This window comes from Paroedura picta, chromosome 4 (assembly GCF_049243985.1).
Source record: "Paroedura picta isolate Pp20150507F chromosome 4, Ppicta_v3.0, whole genome shotgun sequence".
NCBI lineage: Eukaryota > Metazoa > Chordata > Lepidosauria > Squamata > Gekkonidae > Paroedura > Paroedura picta.
In genome coordinates, this window is record NC_135372.1 from 83003410 (window position 1) to 83019661 (window position 16252).

The 16252-nt window shown below is 41.4% G+C and overlaps 1 long non-coding RNA gene across 1 annotated transcript in view; it reads left to right on the forward strand.

Annotated features, from left to right (window-relative positions):
- Positions 1-328: 328 nt before the first annotated feature.
- Positions 329-16252, forward strand: part of LOC143836823 (uncharacterized) — a 78543-nt gene continuing 62619 nt past the window's right edge. Inside the window, exon 1 of the long non-coding RNA XR_013230767.1 lies at positions 329-377. This is a non-coding gene — a long non-coding RNA (uncharacterized LOC143836823). The remainder of the gene's footprint in view (positions 378-16252) is intronic.

A 16252-nucleotide genomic window follows, 5' to 3' on the forward strand; every position in this document is an offset into this window, starting at 1 on the left:
AAAAGTATGCTTAAAGGGCTCAGCATTATCCTTCAGTTTTTTATTCCTGATTAATTGAACTACACTATTCCTAATACTGAATTACCTTCTTGCTTTTTCAAACCTAGTTTGAAGGGTGGAAGCATCCCTATTCTGTTAGCTTTAGGCCATAGTGCATTAGCCATTTAGACTTCATCCTTGTGACTTTGCTCAGATGAACAGTATGTGCTGAGCAGATGCAAGCTATATATGTCAGCACAAAGTGAGTGGGCGGGGCAAGCAAGCAAACGAGGTGAGCAGGTGAAATGAGCGGGTGGGGCAAGCAAGCAAATGAGGTAAGCAGGTGAAATGAGTGGGCGGGGCAAGCAAGCCGATGAGGTGAGCGGGGAAGTCAGCAGGTGAGGCATGCAAGCAAACAAGGTGAGCTGGGGAAGGGGGGGGGGCTTTGTCTTCTCTGCCACCACACTAAGGTTCCTCCCTGGCTGCCAATTTTCTCCCGGGTGCCTTTTGTAAGTGTGCCTGCTTATTGCTTTGTGTGTGTATGTCCCTTCCCTAGGCTAAAGCTTCCCAATTTGAAAATGATTTATGACATTTTGGCTTCTATTATTATTCCTAATGCTGACTACGGGCTTTTTGATTGATACACCTTAAATTTTAGTCTGCATCAAAGAACAAGGGCATAGAAATGCTTATTGCAAGACCAACTTATATATAAAAGATTTTAAAAAAACCGAAACAGAGATGGAATGGCAACTTTAGCAAAAACATTTTATTATCACCATGTAGGGTGTCAAATGCTTTATCCGACAGACTTCCCCTTGCTGGCATACTGAAGGCAAAAATTTACACTGGGGCTCTCATATCTCCAGTGCCCCTGAGTTAACTACCCCTCTCACCAGGCATTAGCCAGAAGGGGATCGTATACCCAAGAGGGATCTTACAATAGTGCTGTCAAGCAGCCAAGCCCAGGGGCAAGGAATGTGCAAGGCTCCTCCGCTGAATAACTGTAGTAACGACAAGGCACAAACTCACTGGGACTAACTACAAGGCACAAACAACAAGACAGTTCCAGGTAGGGCTAAGCAAAATAAAAATAAATGGAAGGAAGCTCACTTGTTAGTTAACTTACAATCCTTCAACATCTGGTGCAGCCTCAGAGGGAGGCTTCCTGTTGCATAGTGAACCTCTCCCCAGGACTGTATTTACAAGCACCATCCTCCTTCATCATTCACACTGGACTTTCTTTTTTTGTCTGTCTCTCTGAACCCCAAGCAAAGGAACAGCTCCCCTTTTTAGATCCCCCTCCCACATGGACTGATAGGGCATTGGCCAATCTGGCACTAGGAGCCAGAGTTCAAGCCTGCCAGAAGCAGGACAGTCAACGGAGGGATGTTAACACCTCAAAGAGATGGCATATTTTTACCTTTGGGTTGTAAACTATGCTCTCTACCCAGCGAAGTGTATCGTTCCCATGCTGTGCCAGTCTTTGGGATGCATCTACCTTGTCCATCACCATAACTGTCACATTATTGCTGCCATCTGCCCCTCATCTCACAAAGTACCTTTGAAGCAACGACAGCAATCTACAAAAAAAAAAAAAATCACTTGAGTGAGAAATATGGCAAAGAATAAAATAATACTATACATAAGTTTTCTAATGTTTTATATTTGTTAATTGTACTTAATTGTTAATTGTTGAAATTTAAAAAAATTACAATACTATTTTTGCGTTCTATGAGAAATTTTGCTGTTCCATATAGACCCCCCTCCCGCGGTCTATGGTATCCCTCTTTAACAATATTAAAATCTGGACACCTGAATAAAAAGGGGAATGAGAGCCAGCACTCAGGCCTCTGTTCCTGCTTGCAACTGAGACCACAGCCCCTACCTAGGCTTGTCTATGCTTGCATCCCTGTGGCTGGGAATGAACAGCTGTCCGTAATCCTTGCTGCGTACACATAAGTTTTGTGTCCATGGTTGCTGAACACAGGTAGGTGGAGTAGGGGACACCATATTGAGTCACAAAGAGTGGGAGGGCCCAGCATGCTTACTGAAGCTGCTTGCATGCTGGAAACTGTGGCTAAGCTTAAGATTCTAGTTACTGACTGCAATTCTTCTGACACTTTGCTTAATGGAGTAGACTTTGGGACGTATCTGAACTTTTTCAATTGCATTATATGAGGAACTATTTTCACTCTTTCAGTCTACTTGGTTCTCAAGAAATAAACTAAATTAATGAGGAAAAAATCATTAGAGCTAAGCAATTGCAGAGCTGCAGCAAGCTATTTATTTTTTAGTTACTGCTTTCCCTAAAAGCTCAAAGCAATTTCAGTCATAAATGTTCCATATACAATGAATAATTAAAATGTTATCTAACACTAAAATACAAACATCATCTGACTCTAAAATACAAATACAAACTCAACATTCAGCCATAGATTATTCTTAAAAGCTCCACCTTATACTTCCTCCAAACCATCAATATGGAAGAAATAGCCCGCAAATCATTTGGCAATCCATTCCTAATACACCAAGAACTCTTTGTTTCGCTTACAGAGGAAATTGAAAGGAAGACCAAGAAAGAAGACTGTAAGATCTGTCAAGGCACATTTATTTATTTATTTATTTATTTATTTATTTATTTATTTATTTATTTATTTATTTATTTATTTATTTATTTATTACCTATCACTCCCAGCAAGCTGGCCTGCTGCGGGCAATCTTTTAAGTAAGTAGGACCTAGGCTTTAAAGAATTTTTAAGTTAAAAACCATCAACAAGACCCAAGAACACTTTGGTAACCAATGATGTTGATCCAGTATTGCTGTAATTTGAGCAGTCCAGTTCTTCAATAAACCTGCTGAACTAATTCTGAAGCAACCATAGCCTTATGTCATCTTCAGGGGCAGAAAAAATATAGCACATGGCAGTAGTCTAGTTTTACAATTATAGTAGCATTGATCAGTGTGGCCTGGTCAACTGTATCTAAAAGGGGTGGAGTTTTGATCTGGATTTAATTGAAGAAGTAGAAAAAGAGAAAATGACTCTTTTTTTATATCCCATTTTTCACTATCCGAAGGAGTCCCCAAAAGGTTTATAAACACCCTTCCCTTCCTTTCCCCACAACAAACACCCTGTGAGATAGGTGGTGCTGAGAGAGCTTTAAGAGAACTGATCTGTAAGAACAGCTTTAAGAGAACTGTGATGCCCAAGGTCACCCAGCTGGCTTCATGTTGAGTAGTGGAGAATTGAACCCAGTTCTTCAGATTAGAGTCTGCCACTCTTAACTGCTATTCCCTGCTGGTAGGTTCTATTCCTTTAAACAAAGTGTCAGAAGTTGTTCCTCAGCAACATTGACCTGCTTCTTCATCCATAGTTTTGGGTCCAAGAGTTCTCTCAGCTCTTCGTAATATCTACTAATGTTAAAGCCTTACCTGAGGTTGACAATATGATCTTTTCAAGGTTACCAGCCTTCCTGGTGAATACCATCTCTGTCCAGCGGTGGTCTTAGCAATTGATTGATTGATTGATTTATATTGATTTATATTTATATAACCGCTCTTCCTGTATGACATCTTGGGTTGGTTCACAATATAATAAATACATTAAAACATTGATCATAACCAATAAAACAATAAACAATTAAATTTTTAAACAATTGAAAAAAAGCCTAGGATTCCAATTCTCAGCATAATCAGATTTTGTTTATTTATTCCAGGAAGGCTCTTCCAGGATCTTATGGAAGGAGACCAATAGTTGTTATACTATAGATCATATATTGGCCCCAACCAAATATGGCAAAAGGAAACGTGGTCACCAAAGGATCAAAGCCAACACAGGGATGACCATGAACCAACTAAAAGAAGCGGTAATTGACAGAGACGTGTGGTGGAAGCTTTCCTATAGAATCGCTGAGGGCCAGACACAACTGAACGGATGACATCATTATCATCATAAAATACTTAGCAGAAGAGCTCTATTTTACAGGACCTTTGGAGCTGTGAAAGATCTTCTGGGATCTCAATCTACCAGGCTGGGTCCAGGGCCAAACATTCAGTTTGGGGGGCAGGGACCACCAGCCAGTTGGAATTGGTAGAATGCAATACTCTATGGGGAAGGCAAAGTCACCCAGGTGATCCCTCAGGTATATTGGGCTCAAATCACAAATGGCTTTAAAAGTTAATACCAGAACCTTGAACTGGCTCTGGAACTTAATTGGAAGCCTATGCAGCTGTCTTAGCAGCTATCTGATTCTAGGGCCTGTGGCAAAAGTATAGGATGAGTCCCCAGAATCATCACCACCATTATGCTGGCCACCTACTGGGGCCTAACAATATGTGACCATGTGAAGTGCGTGGAAGCCATGACCCAGAGCTGGCTGCTTGAGCCCTGGATGGATTGCGCATAATGGGCCATAGTGGGCCATCACCAAGCTAGTAGCCAAGTCCCATATATGGCTGGTACAAATGTCACCTGCAGAAGTGTTTTTGAATCTCCCCAGCAGGAAGTCTGGGGAAACTGCCCTGCTGTCTATTTTCTGTATGCTCCTGCCTCTGTCTTATCTGGATTCATCTTGTGTGTGTGTGTGTGTGTGTGTGTGTGAGAGAGAGAGAGAGAGAGAGAGAGAGAAATGCTCTGGGTGACAGATAAAGAGGTCCACCCAAGGAGATGGACTGGGATCATTTCTGCACCAGGAATTTGGCCTGGTACAGCCCTTGTCCAGGCATGGGGTTAGTTTCTGCTTCTGGAAGAAGTTGGCAGCAGTCCAGGGCAAATGAGGGCTCACAGTGTGCGAGGCCTGAGACTGCACCAGACAAGTGCCAATGTTGACCTGAAGCAGAAATTAGTACTGCAACCAGATGAATGCTGCGCTGGGCCAGATTTTTGGTGCAGAAAAGGTTTGGGTGAGGTAGCCCTCCCAAGGAAGGGCAGCTTCTCCGGAAGTTCTGTCCTCACCCATTTTTTATTTTGTTTTTAAGGTGATCCCAAAACTGCTGATTTTCTTGTGAGTATAATGCAGCGAACACCTGGTATATTCTCACTTGAAAGTAATTCCCATTGATGTAAGAGCACATAAATCACCAGAACTGCCTGTGATGGTGGGAAAGAAAAAGAGTGTTCTTTATTCCTGGTGCTTGGGCTGAATTCAGAAGTGAAAGTAAGCTGATACTTTCCTTGCCTTTCTTTTCCAACAACCCAAAAGAACCTACTTTTTAGGGATGTTACATATTGTATCATATAATATCTTAGATTTAGGATAACAGGAATCTATTATTACCTTTTCTCCCTCTGTAATTCTCTTTATTAAAAATCATGGGTGACTTGAAGATTAAAATCAACACCTTAAACTTGATCTGGAATTCAATTGCCAACCAATGCAGTTGCTGGAGAACTGGTTGGAACTGGGTTCTCCACAGGGTCCTCGTAAGGCTGCTGGCAGCTGTATTCTCTACCAACTTTAATTTCTGGATCAGGGATAAAGGAAGGCCACGTAGAGCGAGTTACAGTAGTCTATCGTGAAGGTGACTGTCACCTGAATCAACATGTCTAGGTGTTCTGGGGTCAAAGAGAGAACAAATAGCTTTGCCTGGTATAGATGAATAAACACTTGGCGAGCTGCCTTAGTGACCTGTGCCTTCATATTCAAGGAGGTATCCAGGATCACTCCCAGGTTCTTTACTGACTATGCAGTCTGAAGCTGCACCTGCTTCCTCATCTGGCCCTTTCCTACCCAGTCACAGGACCTCTGCCTTTCAGGATATTTAGCTTCAGCCAGTTTTTCTGGAGCCATTCTGCCATGACTCCCAAACATCTGGCCAATGATTCAAGGGTTGCATTTGGCCAGCTACTCATTAAAAGGTAAAGCTTGGTGTAATCCATATACTGGTGATAACCCACTCAAACCCCCAGACAAGCAGGCCAAAAGGGTGCATGAAGATGTTGAAGAGTATGGGGGAGAGTATTGTGCCTTGTGCATAACTGTTCCTCCCCAATAACAACTTCTGTTTCAGACCTTGGAGGAAGGAAACCAGCCACTGAAGGGCTGTCCCCCATATCCCTGAGTTGGTGAGCTAACAGCTCATGATCAACAATAGCAAATGCTGTGATAATATACCAACAGCGCCATTCTGCCTTGGTCCAGCTGTCTATGGAGGTCATTTGTCAGAGTGACCAGCACTATCTCCATCCCATGGCCTGGCTGGAAGCCAGATTGGGAGGGGTCCAGCACTAAGGCTTCATAGAATCATAGAATCGTAGAATCATAGAGTTGGAAGGGGCCATACAGGCCATCTAGTCCAACCCCCTGCTCAACGCAGGATTAGCCCTAAGCATCCTAAAGCATCCAAGAAAAGTGTGTATCCAACCTTTGCTTGAAGACTGCCAGTGAGGAGGAGCTCACCACCTCCTTAGGCAGCCTATTCCACTGCTGAACTACTCTGACTGTGAAAATTTTTTTCCTGATATCTAGCCTATATCGTTGTACTTGAAGTTTAAACCCATTACTGCGTGTCCTCTCCTCTGCAGCCAACAGAAACAGCATCCTTCCCTCCTCCAAGTGACAACCTTTCAAATACTTAAAGAGGGCTATCACGTCCCCTCTCAACCTCCTTTTCTCCAGGCTGAACATTCCCAAGTCCCTCAACCTATCTTCATAGGGCTTGGTCCCTTGGCCCCAGATCATCTTCGTCGCTCTCCTCTGTACCCTTTCAATTTTATCTACGTCCTTCTTGAAGTGAGGCCTCCAGAACTGCACACAGTACTCCAAGTGTGGTCTGACCAGTGCCGTATACAATGGGACTGACATCTTGTGATTTTGATGTGATGCCTCTTTTGATACAACCCAAAATGGCATTTGCCTTTTTTACCGCTGCATCACACTGCCTGCTCATGTTTAGTTTACAATCCTCAAGTACCCCAAGGTCTCGTTCACACACAGTGTTACCTAGAAGCATATCCCCCATCCAGTAGGCATGCTTTTCATTTTTCTGACCCAGATGCAGAACTTTACACTTACCTTTATTAAATTGCATCTTGTTCTCATTTGCCCATTTTTCCATTGTGTTCAGATCTCGTTGAACTCTGTCTCTATCTTCCGGAGTATTTGCCAGTCCTCCCAATTTGGTGTCATCTGCAAACTTGATGAGTAGTCCCTCTACCCCCTCATCTAGATCATTAATAAATATGTTAAAAAGTACCGGGCCAAGCACCGAGCCCTGAGGTACCCCGCTACTCACCACTCTCAAGTCTGATGAAACACCATTGACAACAACTCTTTGAGTGCGGTTCTCTAACCAATTCCCTATTCACCTGACTATCTGAAAATCCAGATTGCAGTCCTTCAATTTATCCATCAGAACATCATGGGGATGTTCATCCAAGTGTACTTTCAATTGGTCTGCAACCACCTTCTCCAGAAACATAAGATGTAAGATGGGGCGGTAGTTGTGGATCCAAAGATTTTTTTTAATAGAGGGCAGACTGCTGCCTCTTTTAACCTTCCCAGAAACATCCCTGATACAAGGGACTGGTTGATTATGTCCCAAAGAGAGCATAATTGGATTCATAAATTGGATTCAGGTGCCAGAATATAAGTACTCACAATTATGGTACAGCTGCATGTGTGTACTTTTATGAGATACAATGAACAACATGAGGGACAAGACAGGAGATAAAGAAACTGCACAGATAAGTATGAATAAGGATAAAAACAGAAGCTGATTCCTTGGGGTTGCTTTGGGTTTTATCCAAAGCTCTAACCATACCTCTTCAAGCAGTTATGCATGCTTCATTCTGAAATACCATTCAATGAATATTTCATCTGTTGAAGCCCACAGTCAACCAACCATATGTTACACAAACAAGATACATTCCTCTACAATTATGAATGTCAGACAACTAATCAGGAAACCATATTGTGAGTTCTGAATTTACCAAATACTGAATTAAAAAGTCATAAGCCCTAAATAGAAAAGTGAGCTCTCATAAGTACTTAATTGGCAAGCACCTATGAAAAGAAGCAAGCTTGCCCACTGGAGATAATTGATCAGATCCACAAAATTTGTTGGTCATCACAAATATTTGACTCACCATTCTCTTTTGAATACTGCAGAACAATCCAAGGTCAAAAACAAGTCATTGTTGTCATTTAGAGGAATGTTTAATAACCACTGAGATTAATGATATAGCTTCCAACCTATGACTCCCTTTGTCTACTCAGATTGTTAAAATCAGAAGTCACAACATGTGCTGTTCATCCATGCAATTAGAAATATCTGATGTCACCAGACTCACTTCCTTTGTAGGTTTTTATAGAGCTGGAGTTAATGCTGAATATAATCTCCATCCAATCAATGGTATTGTGCTGCATCCAATGAAAACCACATTCAACATAACTGCTGCTAGTTCCTGTTTAAAGTCCTAATCAGAGCCCGTGCCAACGTGTAATCATATTGCAGAATAAATTTTTGTAATATAGAATGTGTAGAGCAGATTCTTTTTATATGCTAAAAAAACTCCAGTGCTGTTCTTTTAAGGCTATTATCAAAAAGTTTATTTTTAAATGTTTCAAACTAATAGCCAAGTAGCTATAAATGTAAGGCTGTAACACACCCTGAAAATATGCCAAAATTGTAAAAGAACTGATGTAGTTTATACAGGGTTGGAGTCCCTATGGGAAAGTAGAACTGGGCTGGTAGCTGTTAAAGAACTCTGTGCATGAGCTTAGAGGAGTAATGGTTCATTGTTATAGTCCTGTCAACACTAAAGGCCCTAAATGAAGAAATGACATTACCCAACCTTATGTTGTAACATGTACCCATATGCTGACTGGCAAGATATCAGATCGATGTGGATAATTACATATTGCTCAATTTTTCTTACCATGGAAATTTACAGATCAGATATTAATATCAAGGATTTTCCTACAACAGGGGATTGCAAAACAATGCACATGACAATTCTCACCAGGTCATATTCTCACAAATGAGGAATAAATGGACAATACTCCATGGACTTAAAGAACAATGGAGAGAAAAGGAGAGAATAGAAATGGAAGTCATTTCAGACCATCAACAACACTAACCTTTGCAAAATTATGGGGTGATAAGGAATGAGGTATCCCTACATACCTCTGCCCAAAACAGCAACAGCCCTATAAGCAAATTTTTCTTTTTTACTGTATTAATATTGAGTATTTGGGAAGACAGCTGTCAACCCCAGCACTCAGGTGTGCAGTGCTAGAGGAATGTTCCCTATATCACTCTTGTTGGGAGTATCTGGGGTAAGAGATAAGCAGTTTATTTTTCACAAACAGCTCTACAGAGAATTGTTCCTCAGACAAAATTTTAACACAGCACATATTGTTGCAGGTCCGTGCTTGTTTTTTCCTCTCAGTAAACTAAGCTATGCTATCAGTACTAGATTGTAAAATGAAGGGAGAATAATAGAACTGGGAAAAGGTAGCACTGCATGGTCCTACAAAACTTAAACAAGAGGGTAGAAATGGTATTATGATAGCTGTTAGGGGCTTGAGCAAAGATCTTATTATTTCATGCCTCAAAAGTTTCAAATTCTAGTGTCGTGTCTATGTAATCTGTTGCAGAAAAACCAAAAAAGGTTGTAAAGGGTTATTCTCTGTTTCTACCTGTCTGACCAAATCAGTCCTCAAGCCACCACTACTGTGGCCTGAAGCCAAAAGAGAAAGGGCGGGTTACCTTTTTCTTCCTACATGTTTCAGCCTCTTCTTTTCATTTTCGAGAGGAGGACACTGGGAAATATCTCAATAGCCTCTTTGCTGATCTTATTTTACCACACATGCTGCATTGTCATTTCCCATTTCTTGCAACAATAAGGATCCTGATGGAGAATCAACAAGCTTTTTCCTGCAGCTGGGCCTTACTCCCAAGCCTTCTCTGTGGAACTTGTATCAACCAGCTATAGTTCAGGTGCTGGCTGTTCACAGGTCTGCACCTCATGGCAACCTTCCTCTCTCCCCATGGTTAGCTCTGAATGGCATCAAATTCAACTGCCTGGCAAGATTTCTTTGTATTGCAGCATAAGCTTTGTGGGCTAAAGTTAAGATTATTAACTGGAATGTATCCCATAAATATAATCATGATACAACAAATCAGTAATCTTTAAGGGCTTCCAAGACTCAAGCAGTATTATGTATGCATGTATGTATGTATGTATATATGTATGTATGTATACCTGTAAACACAACAAAAAGCCGTTGCGTGCATTTCAAAGTGTTTACAATCTAAACATTTCACTAAATTATAGAAAGTTTCAATAAAGGAACAAAGGAAGGACAGGGGCACTGAATATAAGAATATAAGAATATTTCTTATTCTCTATGTTCATTGGTTAAAGCACTAGTGAAATCTTCAGCATATCAGCTGAAATGACTGCCATATCACATAAGATCATTTTGAAGCAGCTGTGAAAAGTGTATTAAGCCTCATTAAAGACATTCAAGTCACCATGGTGCACATAGTTTAATTTCTTAATCTTCCAGAGGAGTCGTTGGTCTTCTTGCCACAGCTGGTGGCCCAGCTTATTGTGGTTGGTGCTTCCATCTTATTGCAGCTGACACCTTTGGCTACTTTCAGCTTATGCCTCCAGCCTGCTCTGGGCAGTTGGCATTCCAGTTGTTTCTCCAGTCTGCTTTGGACTGCAGGACTCCCATTGCTGATACCATTACCAAAGTGCTTGCAAGACCTCTAGCCTGTGACTGGTACTGCTGTAGCTGTGATACCACCTGCCCACCTTGAACTGCATTGAACTGGGTGACACAGGTGGGAAGGATCTGCTTGCTGCTCCACAAGCTCCCTGGACCTATAGGATTTGCCTGGGCACTAACTGCTTTGTGGATCATTGTAGCCTATGACACCTCTGCTCCATTGACTGGTTCCCTGACGGCCACTAATTTTGCCTGTGCCATCACTTGCTGCCCACTGTAGCTGCTGGTAGCCACACCTCTGTACAGATCATAGGCCCTTCTGGCCTCCTGCTTTTGTGGCCAGTTATTACCTTAGGGTCTGTGTATGGGGATCTGCCAACACCATTCTGGCTTTTCAGTGTCAGTGTTATTCTGCAGCTCACAAGCCTTAGGCTTGCAGTTCTACTTGCAGCTTTACTTCAGCAGGTGGCTGCCTGCAGCATGACTGACCCATTGCCCTACTTTAATGTTCTATCTTGGAGAACTGGCCTATCTGGGCTTTGGTCTTTTGACACATTTAAGGAGGTGGTGAGCTCACTGGCAGTCTTCAGGCAGTGGCTGGGCAGATACTTATCATGGATGCCATTCAGGCTGATCCTGCATTGAGCAGGGGGTTGGACTAGATGGCCTGTATGACCCCTATTATTCTATCGTTCTATGAAATATCAGCATCACTTACAAAATTATATTTATTATTCTATCCCTATCTAGGATCCAATCTACCATTTACTGTTTTGATTAGAAAGCTAGACTCTTAACAGAGGAACCTCTAAATTCAATGATGTTAGTAATTCCTTCTTCTCACCAAGCAATTTCTCCTCCTTAACAGCTCCCATTCATAGTCCTTGCATCTTCTTATGTCCTTGGGAACATATTATTGTTCCCAAGGACATGAGGCCTCTTGGATTAGACCAGAATAAAAATGTGAAAAATAATTGCTACTAATCCCAAACAAACATTCATTTGGTAAATACTAATCATTAAACTCTTTAATCATAGTTCCTCAGCAGTGGTATATATATGTCAGCTCCATTAAAAAGTGGACTTTTAAATATTGGACTTGTATGAAAAGAAGTGTTTTTGGATATTTTGTGCATACTTACTCAGGAGTATGTAGGTCACCAACAGAATTATAATTTCTAAATTCCCACTCCATATTTCTGCTTTTTCACAGTTTTTATATAATATTTGCAGACTTTTCCAATCAGTTGTATCAGCAGATTTAGTCCATGTCTGAAGACCAGCAAACCTGACAGTCTATTTGTTATTAGGGTAATAAATAAACAGGAAACTTGTCAAAGGCAAAATTATTCTATGTGCCTTTGTAAGATAAATGCTGCTGTTGAACAGACTAATATTTATGAACTTGAAGGCCACTGTTGTCAACCCAGCTAAAAATCTAACATTATGACATTAAAGCTAATACATAAATAAGCTATTTTGGGCTTCTGTACCCAAAAGGAGCAGATATGAGTCTACTAATAAGAATTTATCTGTAACTTTCAAAGTAGCAGGTGGAGCATAATTCAACTACTACAGCACTATAGCCTTGCCCCAAGAAAAATACATCATAAATGTTCTATCAGCAATTGTGTGTAAGCTGAACAACTTGCGCTGAGCTTTTGCATTAATAAGATGGTTTGGTTTGCCTATCAGAATTCTTCTTTCAGGTTATGAACACTATACATTTACCACAACAACATGATGGGAAGAAAATAATCAGGGTACAAACAACCCATCATATAGCAGGATGTCAGGGACAGCGCTTTATCTGTAGCTTTCTTTCTGGTTAATCACTATTCCTCCTGGGCAACGTATACCTAGCTGTGGTCCTTGCATCTTCCTAGGTTGAAAGCTTCTCTCAGGTTGATTGAATATTTTTTATAGCATTTTTCTCAGATGACATTGATTCCACAGTTCTCCTTCAGACAGAAATCTCTTATGCATTGACATATAGCTATAGAAATAAAAAGGCCAGGCCCCAACTTGCTTGATACACACTTTCAGCATTTGACCACACTCTCATGTGACCATGAAACACTCGGCTTACTTATCAGTGGCTCTCAATGAGCCCAAAGGACACAGAGAATGGACTGCAATCAAACACATTGCTGAAAGGAGGTAGAGCTTGATTCTTACACCAGACATCAATTCCAAAGCTGGATTGCTGCATGAAAAATGCCCCTCCCTGAGAAAGAGAGAGACAGAGACAAAGACAAAGACAGAGAGACAGAGAATAATATGCATTTTAAAGTAGAGTTATTTCAGTTTGGACTAATTTTTTAATCTTGTTTACCTACAAACTGGTGGTAATTTTAATTTGTTAAAAATTTATTAGGAATATACTTGCATGCCACCTTTCCTTCACAATTCAGTTAGTCAGGTCAGATGAGATATATTGTTATACATATATATATATATATATTATTATATTATATTATATTATATTATATTATATTATATTATATTATATTATATTATATTATATTATATTATATTATATTATATTATATTATATTATATTATATTATATTATATTATATTATATTATATTATATTATATTATATTATATTATATTATATTATATTATATTATATTATATTATATTATATTATATATATATATTATTATACAATGCTAGTACATAAACAAGATGATCATGCAAACTAATAGTGACACTCTCATTTGTCAGATGTTTTAACTCTTACTCTTCTTCCTGTGAGAAGAAATTAAGATAGTTAAGGAAAAGCACAAGCACTCCTGAAATTAGACAAGACCTAGTGGTCCTTAGGGAGAAAAAGGCAAGAAACTAAATATTGACAGATAATACCCAACATAAGATTAAAGGTTCAAGTTCTCCCCACTGACCATTGCAGGGATCACAACTGCTGTTGCTAAAATACACAGTGTTTTGTAAATTCAAGGATGGTAGATGCAACAAAACCAGAAGTCTTGCAGCATCTTAAAGATTATCAGATTGATCATAGCATAAACTAGAATCCATTTTTTCAGCTGCACATAGTGATTTCTTAACTACCGAGAGGAAAATATTACATGCAATGAGTATGTAACCCAGCGTGTTGAACTGGACTGGGGGCTTGTGTCCACATTACATGCTTTTCAGGAATGATCCCCTTTCTAGCTAGGGACATGTTCCCACATGTATCTCTTCTATTTAAAGGGATGTAAGCTACAGATACAGGGCAATGCACTTAGAACATGTTCCTGCTCTTTTTAGAGTCAGACAGGCTGGCCCACCCTCAGTGACGCTCTTCTGCCACAATACAGACAGTGATTACATGCATTTAAATTGTCTGCATGTAGAGTCCCATCCCAATCATCACGAATTTTATAAAAGGAGTTGATGTGTGTGTAATTTGTGCACATGTGGGATTTGTAACCCCACTGTAGCAAATTCATGTAAATAGAGGACATGGCTAGTATGCTTGGTTCTGCTCTTCTTCTTTACACATTGCCTTCTAGTTGTTTATGGGCATTTCCAACTTGCTTTTATATTCTGTTTTAATAACTGGTTGCTAATGGATTTTTCCTGTCATTTTTAACAGACCCATTATAGTAACTGGGTGCTAGTGGAATTTATTTACGTGTTCAGTCAAACCCACTTGCATCAGCTTAGCAAAGTGCGATTGAGCTGCTTTTGAGGGAAACAGCTTCCTTTTATTTTCTACCCCTTAGTTGTGCTTCTGAATTTCTATGGAGTCCTGTTTAAAATAAACATAGCACTTTTTACAATGCTGCTTCCCACCCCTGCCCATTTTGCCATACACATTTCCATGGAGGCTTTTTAAAATGTAATCTCAATGGTGCCATTATAGTTTTAGAATCTTTTCCCTCTTAATAAAACAGTAAGGGGTGTAGGGGTGGGCTCAGTCCGTGATGAGGAAGGGAAACAATTGGTCCCATGGCCCTGGAATGACAAGCGGAGGGACCAATGGGAAGGCGTGAAGCGCCTTCCAATTGGCCCCTCACCAGGACAGACCAAAATTCCATCCAGCCAGGGGCAATCTGGAGAAATGGCTGCCAGTCTGCTCCTGACCACCACAGGGAGAGGAGGTCAGAAGGGCTGCTGAGGGGGAAGAGAACAGAGGCTTGGACAGGCTGTGCTAGGCCTTTTGGCCCCAAGGCTGTCCTAACTGTCATGTCCAACTGTAAATTGCCTTAGAACCCTGACAGAGCTGGCAGGAGGCTGCAGAGTGCTCCCCCTCCCCCCCCTTCAGGCCTGCTGCGAAGGAGCCTCTGACAGGCCCTGACTGAGGGGAGGATTTTCCTTCAGAGAGCAACGGAGGCCTACTGCACAGTGTTATTCTGCAGAGGAAACTGGCTCTTTTGTCTCCTGTTTCATCTGCACAACAACCCTGTGCAGTAGGCCTCAAGTCTTTCAATTCAACAACAACAACCTGTGTGGGAGGCCTTAAATGTTTCTTCTCTACCACAAGCCTTTCCAAAGTAGCCCTTTCTGCCTGGGGAGCTGATCTGCAGGTGAGCTGTAATTCCAGGAGCTCTCCAGGCCCCACCAGGAGGTTGGCTACCCCTGGGTTGGAAATATTCCTGGAGGTTTGGAGGTGGGACTTCAAAATCATACAGTGCCTCAGAGTCCAGCCTTCAAAGGAGCCATTTTTGCCTGCAGTTGGGAGGGAGTGATGCAGGTGTGTCCCTCCTGGGCTATGGGCTATGTCCAGCCCTTCCCAGCAACTGTTTGTATTCTGGGACGCAGACAAGCAGACCAGCATTAGTCCTGTGAGTCTGGAAAGTGCATGAAGATCTAAATAAATTCTTACAGCCTGAAACTGTAAATAGGGAGAGGAAGGGAAGATGCTTGGAGACACCTGAGGCCTGCTGGGTCACTGCGGCCCAATCTCAGTTCTCTCCGACCTCTCACAACCCCACATACCTCACAGGTTGACTATTGTGGGGAGACGAATGGAAAAGGTGTTTGTGAACCGCTTTGAGACTCCTTTGGGTAGTAAGCAATAGGGTACAAAAATCCATTCTTCTAAGGAGCAACCATGAAAGAAGCATGAGGACACATAATATTTTATCAACAGGGAAAAAATGGAAAAGAAGGAACAGGGTGGAGACCTGTGTACTGTGACTACCCCATGTGTATTAGGGCAGAGGGGCATTTCGGTGTCTGTGGCCTAATTCACACAAGAAGCGAAATGACGCAGAACTGGGGGGGAATTGGTTGGCATGTAATCTTCCCCTAAGAAGAGTCTCCAGTCTGATTTTCCCTTCACATATCTGAAGACATAGCTCTGGAAAGCTCATCTGTAACCACTATGCCACAATTCCCAAAGGTCAGTCTTTTCCCACACTCTATGAACATTCCAAACCACAGGTTCTTGACACCCATATCTCCACACCCATGCCCTCATTTGCAACCATGCCACCACAACCTTCCACACAATACACACATTCAACCCCATGCCCTTACAGATTGGACAACTCCTCCACTTCCTCTTCCCACTGCCAAGCTCTAGTGCCCGTTGTATTCTTGGATACAATGGGCTTTGCCCCTAGTCTTTAAACCGC